Genomic DNA, 8,793 nt, shown 5'->3' with positions numbered 1-8,793 from the left:
GTCAAGAAATACCTGGAGTAACAGGCAAATTTGGCCTTGGAGTACAGAATGAAGCAGGGCAAAGGCAATTAGAGTTTTGCCAAGAGAACGCACTGGTCATAGCAAACACCCTCTTCCAACAACACAAGAGAAGACTCTACACATGGACATCACCAGATGGTCAACACCGAAATCAGATTGATTATATTCTTTGCAGCCAAAGATGGAGAAGCTCTATACAGTCAGCAAAAACAAGACTGGGAGCTGACTGTGGCTCAGATCATGAGCTCCTTATTGCCAAATTCAGACTTCAATTGGAAGAAGTAGGGAAAACCACTAGACTATTCAGGTATGACCTAAATCAATTCCCGTACTATTATACAGTGGAAGTGAGAAATAGATTTAAGGGATTAGAGCTGATAGACAGAGTGCCAGAAGAACTATGGACGGAGGTTCATGACATTATACAGGAGGCAGTTATCAAGACCATCCCCAAGAAAAAGAAATGCAGAAGGGCAAAATGGTTGACTGAGAAGGCCTTACAAATAGCTGTGAAAAGAAGAGACAAGAAAGGCAAAGGAGAAAAGGAAAGATATACTCATTTGAATGCAGAATTCCAAAGAATAGCACAGAGAGATAAGAAAGTCTTCCTCAGAGATCAGTGCAAAGAAATAGAGGAAAATAATAGAATGCGAAAGACTAGAGATCTCTCCAAGAAAATTAGAGATATAAAGGGAATATTTCATGCAAAGATGGGCACAATAAAGGACAGAAATTGTGTGGACTTAACAGAAACAAAAGATATTAAGAAGAGGTGGCAAGAATACACAGAAGAACTATACAAAAAAGATCTTCATGACCCAGATAACCATGATGGTGTGATCACTCACCTAGAGCCAGACATCCTGGAGTGTGAAGTCAAGTGGGCCTTATGAGGCATCACTATGAAAAAAGCTAGTGGAAGTGATGGAATTCTAGTTGAGCTATTTCAAAGCCTAAAAGATGATGCTGTTAAAGTGCTACACTCAATATGCCAGCCAATTTGGAAAACTCAGCAGTGGCCACAGGACTGGAAAAGGTCAATTTTCAGTCCAATCTCAAAGAAAGACCATGCCAAGGAATGTTTCAACTACTGCACAATTGCACTCATCTCACATGTTAGCAAAGTAATGCACAAAATTCTCCAAGCCAGACTTCAACGGAATGTGGACTGTGAACTTCCTGATCTTCAAGGTGGATTTAGAAAAGGCAGAGGAACCAGAGATCAAATTGCCAACATCTGCTGGATCATTGAAAAAACAAAAAAGTTCCAGAAAAACATCTATTTTTGCTTTATTGACTATGCCAAAGCCTTTGTATGGATCACAACAAACTGTGGAAAATTCTTCAAGAGATGGGAATACCAGACCACCTGACCTGCCTCTTGAGAAATCTGTATGCAGGTCAAGAAGCAACAGTTAGAACTGATCATGGAACAACAGACTGGTTCCAAATTGGGAAAGGAGTACGTCAAGGCTGTATATTGTCGCCCTGCTTATTTAATTTCTATGCAGAGTACATATGAAATGCCGGCCTAGATGAAGCACAAACTGGAATCAAGATTGCCAGGAGAAATATCAATAACCTCAGATATGCAGATGACACCACCCTTATGGCAGAAAGTGAAGAAGAACTAAAGAGCCTCTTGATGAAAGTGAAGGAGGAGAGTGAAAAAGTTGGCTTAAAACTCAAGATTCAGAAAATTAAGATCATGGCATCTGGTCCCATCACTTCATGGCAAATAGATGGGGAAACAATGGAAACAATCACAAACTTTATATTTTGGGGCTCCAAAATCACTGCAGATGGTGATTGCAGCCATGAAATTAAAAGACGCTTACTCCTTGGAGGGAAAGTTATGACCAACTTTGGAAGGAAAGTTATGACCAACCTAAACAACATATTAAGAAGCAGAGACATTACTTTGCCAACAAAGGTCCATCTAGTCAAAGCTATGGTTTTCCCAGTAGTCATGTATGGATGTGAGAGTTGGACTATAAAGAAGGCTGAGCACTGAAGAACTGACGCATTTGAACTGTGGTGTTGAAGGAGACTCTTGAGAGTCCCTTGGACTGCAAGGAGATCCAACCAGTCCATCCTAAAGGAAATCAGTCCTGAATATTCATTGGAAGGGCTGATGCTGAAGCTGAAACACCAACACTTTGGCCACCTGATGCAAGGAACTGACTCATTGGAAAGACCCTGATGCTGGGAAAGAGTGAAGGTGGGAGGTGAAGGAGATGACAGAGGATGAGATGGTTGGATGGCATCACCAACTCGATGGACATGAGTTTGAGTAAGCTCCAGGAGTTGGTGATGGACAGGGAATCCTGGTGTACTGAGGTCCATGGGGTTGCAAAGAGTTGGACACCACTGAGCGACTGAACTGAACTGAAACCATCAAACCCTGGCCATTGCCAAAGGCAGGGACCTAAATGAAGTGGAACCACAGTGAGATACAGGAAGGCAATATCAAGGGTTTGCAGTGAACCCCAATTGCCAATAGCCTGGGTTAGTAATGCACCTATTATTTTAATGACCCATTAACACTTGTCATTGAAGTAAAATTTGGGTGATTTAAAAAATAAGAGGGTATCTGGTCAACTTTTAGAATATATAGGGAAAGTGCATTTTTCACTGTTTGCTGTCAGAAGCAGTCTGATGCTCAGATGTTTACCTTCAAGCTGCCTCTCCTGGCTCTGAGGCTTCCTTCCCCTGGCAATTCCTGGGCAGACCCTTCCCAGCCTCCCCTGCACTGGGGTAGCTGAGCTCTACCTCATTGCTGGGGTTGGGCAGATGGCAGGCAAAGATCACTGCAGGGGAAACCGTTAGTGTATAGCCATTCAGTACAAGCTTAGTTTTGTTTCTCAAGGACACCTTTTTGCTCTGCCTTTCTGTGATACCTGTGAGAAAGCTTTCATTGACCTGAAGTTTAGGCTGTGTCTTTCAGGAAAGAAGGTTCTTGTAACTTTAGTAACTTCTCGTGACTTCTGGGTAACCTACCTTCCTCCACCTCTTTGAAGAGAGGAGACTTTTGCAGGAGATGTTTTCACATCCATCCCTGTTTCCCTGTTTCCAAGTTGCTTGTCCAGTGGTTGCCTTAGAGTTAGTGGTGAAACTCCCCGGCTCAGTAACTAAAGGGCTTGTGAAGACATTTCATTTGGTGCTTTACAAATCTCTGGCTATTTTAAGGAAAGACTTAAGAACTGCCTCCAAGCTTGGGTTGCTGTTTCATACAATAACACCAGTAAAAGGATAAAGAAGGGACTCTAACTAGATAAAAGCCATGAGCCCCTGAGAATGCTGTGAAGTCATTATCCGTGAAAGGCAAAGGGTAAGGCCCTATGCTTACCAGTGAACAAAGTATACATAGAAAGGTCCCCAAATTTCTGGGCTTGATACTATTAGGCAATTATTTAAGTCACTAGCAGAGCTTAGCCATTTGATTTATTTACCAGTTCTTGACAGTTAATTGCCTCTGGTTTGAATCATTTACTTTCTTTATCTGCTTCCCCAATTATAGTTGACCCTTGAACAATGGGAGTTAGGAGGGGATTGGGGCATTAACCCTTATAGTCAGCCCTTTGTATCCACATGTTGCATTTATGGTTTCTCCATATTCACAGTTCCATCCTCAGATTCAGGTAGCTGCAGATTGTGTAGGACTATAGTATTCACTATGAAAAATAACCCATATGTGTGTGGACCCTCACAGTTCAAACCTGTGTTGCTCAAGGGTCTACTGTAGATAGTAAGTTCCCAGTAGACTGAACATCTTAATCTTCTTGGCCAGCGTCATAACACCAAAATCAATGTCCTGAATGAAGAACTGGATATCCTGCTACTCAAAAGTGTCTTCCCCAAAATTCAGCTATATACATCTGTATGTTTTATTTTAAATGAAAATTCCCAGATTTTCTGGGAAAATTCCCTGCTAATCACTTTTTTTTTTCCCCATTTCATTTTATTAGTTGAAGGCTAATTACTTTACAATATTGTAGTGGTTTTTGCCATACATTGACATGAATCAGCCATGGATTTACATTTGTTCCCCATCCTGAACCCCCCTCCCACCTCCCTCCCCATCCCATCCCTCTGGGTCATCCCAGTGCACCAGTCCCGAGCACTTGTCTCATGCATCCAGCCTGGACTGGCGATCTGTTTCACAATTGATAATATACATGTTTTGATGCTGTTCTCTCAGATCATCCCACCCTCACCTTCTCCCATAGAGTCCAAAAGTCTGTTCTGTACATCTGTGTCTCTTTTTCTGTCTTGCATATAGGGTTTTTGTTACCATCTTTCTAAATTCCATATATATGTGTTAGTATACTGTATTGGTCTTTATCTTTCTGGCTTACTTCACTCTGTATAATGGGCTCCAGTTTCATCCATCTCATTAGAACTGATTCAAATGTATTCTTTTTAATGGCTGAGTAATATTCCATCGTGTATATGTACCACAGTTTTCTTATCCGTTCGTCTGCTGATGGGCATCTAGGTTGCTTCCATGTCCTGGCTATTATAAACAATGCTGCGATAAACATTGGGGTGCATGTGTCTCTTTCAGATCTGGTTTCCTCGGTGTGTATGCCCAGGAGTGGGATTGCTGGGTCATATGGCAGTTCTATTTCCAGTTTTGTAAGGAATCTCTACACTGTTCTCCATAGTGGCTGTACTAGTTTGCATTCCCACCAACAGTGTAAGAGGGTTCCCTTTTCTCCACACCTTCTCCAGCATTTATTGCTTGTAGACTTTTGGATTGTAGCCATTCTGACTGGCATGTAATGGTACCTCATTGAGGTTTTGATTTGCATCACTTCTTAATGTGAACTACTTTGGTCAGATAATCAGGTGTTCTCAGAAAGAAAATTCAGGAAAATAGAAGTAAGTTTCAACTTATAGAAGAACTCGGGGAGAAAGTGGACAGCCTGTAAAGAAAGGACTTTGGGGCAACCAGATGTGTGTGTGTGTGTGTGTGTGTGAGAGAGAGAGAGAGACAGAGAGACAGAGAGACAGAGAGACAGAGAGAGAGAGAGAATATTCAGGAAAAGAGGAGACAGAAGGGTTAGAAGGAGAATTCTTGTTGGTTCTGTAACATGGCTCTGGTGATGTTCTCCAAGCCTGAATGGATGATTTGTAGTAAGGGTGGGCAAATTGCAGCCCATCACCTGTTTTTTATGGCTCACAGGTCAAGGGTTGTCTTTATATTTTTCAATAATTTTTAAAAATAAAAAGAATAGTATTTTATGACAGATGAAAATCATGCAAAATTCAAATTTCAGTGTCTGTAAATAATTTGGTTGACACACAAGCACACTGATTCATTTATGGATGATCTGTGGCTACTTTTGTGCTATAATGGCAGAGCTGACTAGTTACAACAGAGACCACATGGACCACAAATCTAAGATATTTACTACCTGCCCCTTCATGTACAAAGTCTATCAATTCTTGACTTTGATAAATCTTTATGATTGGTTATTTTTAGCTTTAATGCTTTTGAGTAGCAGTCTTTTATCATTTATAAAATGAGCAAATAATATTTCTTTGTTTTCATGGCCGACCATTTGGTATTGGTTTAAGTGTGGTACAATCGAACACAATCAAATGTTCTGGAATCATTTATTGGCATAGAACTTTGTGTCCAACATTAACTCTTTGCATGAACCCATAAAAATGGTTCCAATCAAAACTATGTTCAAAGATCCATACCAAAATTGAGACTTGCTATATCTGAGTGGTGGGATTACAATTGATTCTTTTCTTCCTTTTGCACCTCTGTATTTCCTATACAATTTTCAGTGAATAAATATTACTTTTATAAAAAGGAAAAAAATTAATATAATGAAAAACTCTTTGTCCTCTGATGGATAGAGAAATAGAACAAAATTATAATACATTAGGTAGTTTTCATCCTTCTCTAAGGGAAAAAATTTGAGTTTCCCTGGGAGACATTGAAGAAAGGGCCTTGGCATCAAATCCCCACCAGGATTCAGAAACCAAGTGTGTGGGTCACTAGTTCTGTAATCTGGAGTGAACTGCTAACTCTCCCTGCAACTTAGTTTTTCTCCATTAAAAAAATAAATAAATAAAAAATAGAAATCCTCTTGGAGATTTTTCAAGCATTAAATAAGGCAATGCTTTCAAAACAACTAACAACTCATGTAGTGACAGGCACATTAGCTTTAAAAAAAAACTGCCAGTCTCCAGCATATTTTATGGAGAACATTTTCTCTAAAGATGTCTTTCCTTCTGCAGCAGTATCTTTGTGGCAAGTCCCTAAAGTGAGGCAGGTAGATCAAGGAGCAGGGAAAGGGGAGGAATGGGCAGGAGGACAGCAAGGGCATGAGAATGCCAACTCTCCTGAGGGTGAAGGAAATGAAGTGGTTCAGAAGAGCCTTGGGTTTTGTACTTTGGTCAGGAGGCTTCCATTTACACCCATAGTAGTTGGGGACAACTAGCTCACTGAGGGGAGAGAGGGTGGATGTGGGCAAAATGTAGGCATGTGTGTGATGGATCAGGTCTTAGAAGAAAATTGTTCCAACAGTTCACCGTGGAGCTTGAGTGTTTTGAGTGTCCATTAGAAGGAAAGTGCCAGGCATCCTGGACTTCAGAGCAAGTTACAGTCCCTGATGGTGGATTGAGAGAGGGAACTTTGGGGAGAGATTTTGGGTAATTAATCTCCTGTGCATTCACATTTTCTAGTTCAAGTAAATGGCATTCCAAGGAGTGCTTTCACACTCAGCAAAAACAAAGTTTATTACAACAATAGATAGCTAGATATAGATATAGATACAGATATATGATATGGCCCCACCACATGACATGTGGCATCTTAGTTCCCTGACTGTTGGATTGAACCCATGCCCCCTGCAGTGGAAGTTCAGAATCTTAACCATGCCTCTAGACCGCTAGGGAAGTCATACAACAATATTCTTAAAATAACCTTGTTTTGAGGAAGTGATTGAGCCAGGGATAAAAAGAGTCACTAAAAGATCTAAAGATAGGTTAGGGTGCTAGATGTCAAGAGCTTAAGAGAATGGGAAAAGGTGAAGAGAAGATTAAACATCAAGGAGCAACCCTTGGGTGGGGTAATGCCAAGTGGAAACTAGAGTGTGCCATGTTCTTATTCTCCCTGTCCTTCTTGTTTCACAGGAAAAAGCTCACTTTCCACCTCTTCTTTCTCCTGGGCCCTCTCCACATCCATTTGTTCCCAACCTCCTAGACTGGTAGTTACTCTTAACACTGACATGAGAATATGGCCCAGTCCTTGAGATTCTATGCTTGACATGTCAATGGCCTGTATGAGCTGCAATCTTGAGATACCTGAGGGGTGAAACCAAAGAAAACCAGCCAAAAACATAACGATTTTTCATAAACTTCACTCTATCTCTCCTTGTCCTGCATGGCCACTCATATAATACATTACTCATTTTTTTCTATGTTATATACTTCTTTGGAGGTTTATGTACATATATTTACAAATAATAAGTTTCTTTACATATGTTATTCTAATTTTAGGATGGGTCAGGCAGGCCTTTGCTGTATCAAAGAAGAGAAATAAATCACCTTCTCTTGATGCATTCATGCCTGAAGTAGAGTCTCTGTTGCTCATGTCTTACTCCAAAAGATGCCTGTTCTTCTTAAATACTTATTCTCTCTCTGTATCTCTTGAGGATGCAGAGAGAGAATATATACCATGTTGCAAAAGGCACCCCAGTGAGGTGCAATACCCCCATCTGCAGGAAAGGTACCCAGTAGACCAAGACTGTAGGCTTCACTTATTTTCTACAGGATCCAGGAGAGGGCTCTTTCTATAGCCAGGCCCCTCTATGATTGGAGGTGGTATGTAGACCTTACAAGAATTGGTAATGAGACAGAGATTGTATTATATACTCAGAAACCTGTTGAAAAGAAGGGTACCTAGAGTCACACCTGTTAATCCATCTGTAAAGGGGATGAAGGTGGATATGTCAGAAGGAGCTAGACCATCTGGGCCCAGAATTTGTGTCCTTCCCACTGCTGAAGCTGGATAATCTGAGCCCCTCCAGGGTGACTATAAATTACCATTTCCATGCTCTTGTCTCCAAAGGGTCAGAGAAAGTGGTGTCTTCATGGAATATTGACAATATAGCCTGAAGTTACCAGAGGCAAGTGTGTTCCCTCCACTGTAAAGTAAAGACTATTGTCAGCCATATCGCTGAGTCACAGCTGGGTACCTGGAAGACCTCTGCAGAGGAGTCAGGAATGTGTTGAGGTCTTCAAGCACCTTGCCACATCTCTTTAGGCTTCTGGCTCAGAGAAAGAGAGAGCCTTCCTTCCACACACACACTTACACATACACACACAGATTCATACGTTCAGTAATATACATATAAACATTCACAAACACACACTCATACATACACACACAGACTCACACACATACAGTAATAGACATATAAACATTCAGAAACACACACACACACACCCTCACACATATACACAGTTACCCACATAAACACGTACACACACATTCAAACACATACATACTTATGCACACATATTCAGACACCAGCTGGGTACAGTGCAGACCTTCTTCATAGAACTATTTCTCACCCCCAGCCTTCATCCACCACCTCTGCCTTAGTGATATTCTGGCCTTGAGCGAGTATCCAAGTGACCCTGGCTCTCCTGGGTTCACTCTGTAGCTCTAGGGTTAAGTCTCTGAAACCAGAGCTCAAGGACAAAAAGGTAGAAGTGAGGAAAACCACAAGGGCAGAGGAAGGCACT

Source organism: Cervus elaphus, chromosome 12 (genome assembly GCF_910594005.1).
Source record: "Cervus elaphus chromosome 12, mCerEla1.1, whole genome shotgun sequence".
NCBI lineage: Eukaryota > Metazoa > Chordata > Mammalia > Artiodactyla > Cervidae > Cervus > Cervus elaphus.
The sequence above is the reverse complement of the archived record's forward strand: the minus strand, read 5'-3'. Positions refer to the sequence as shown.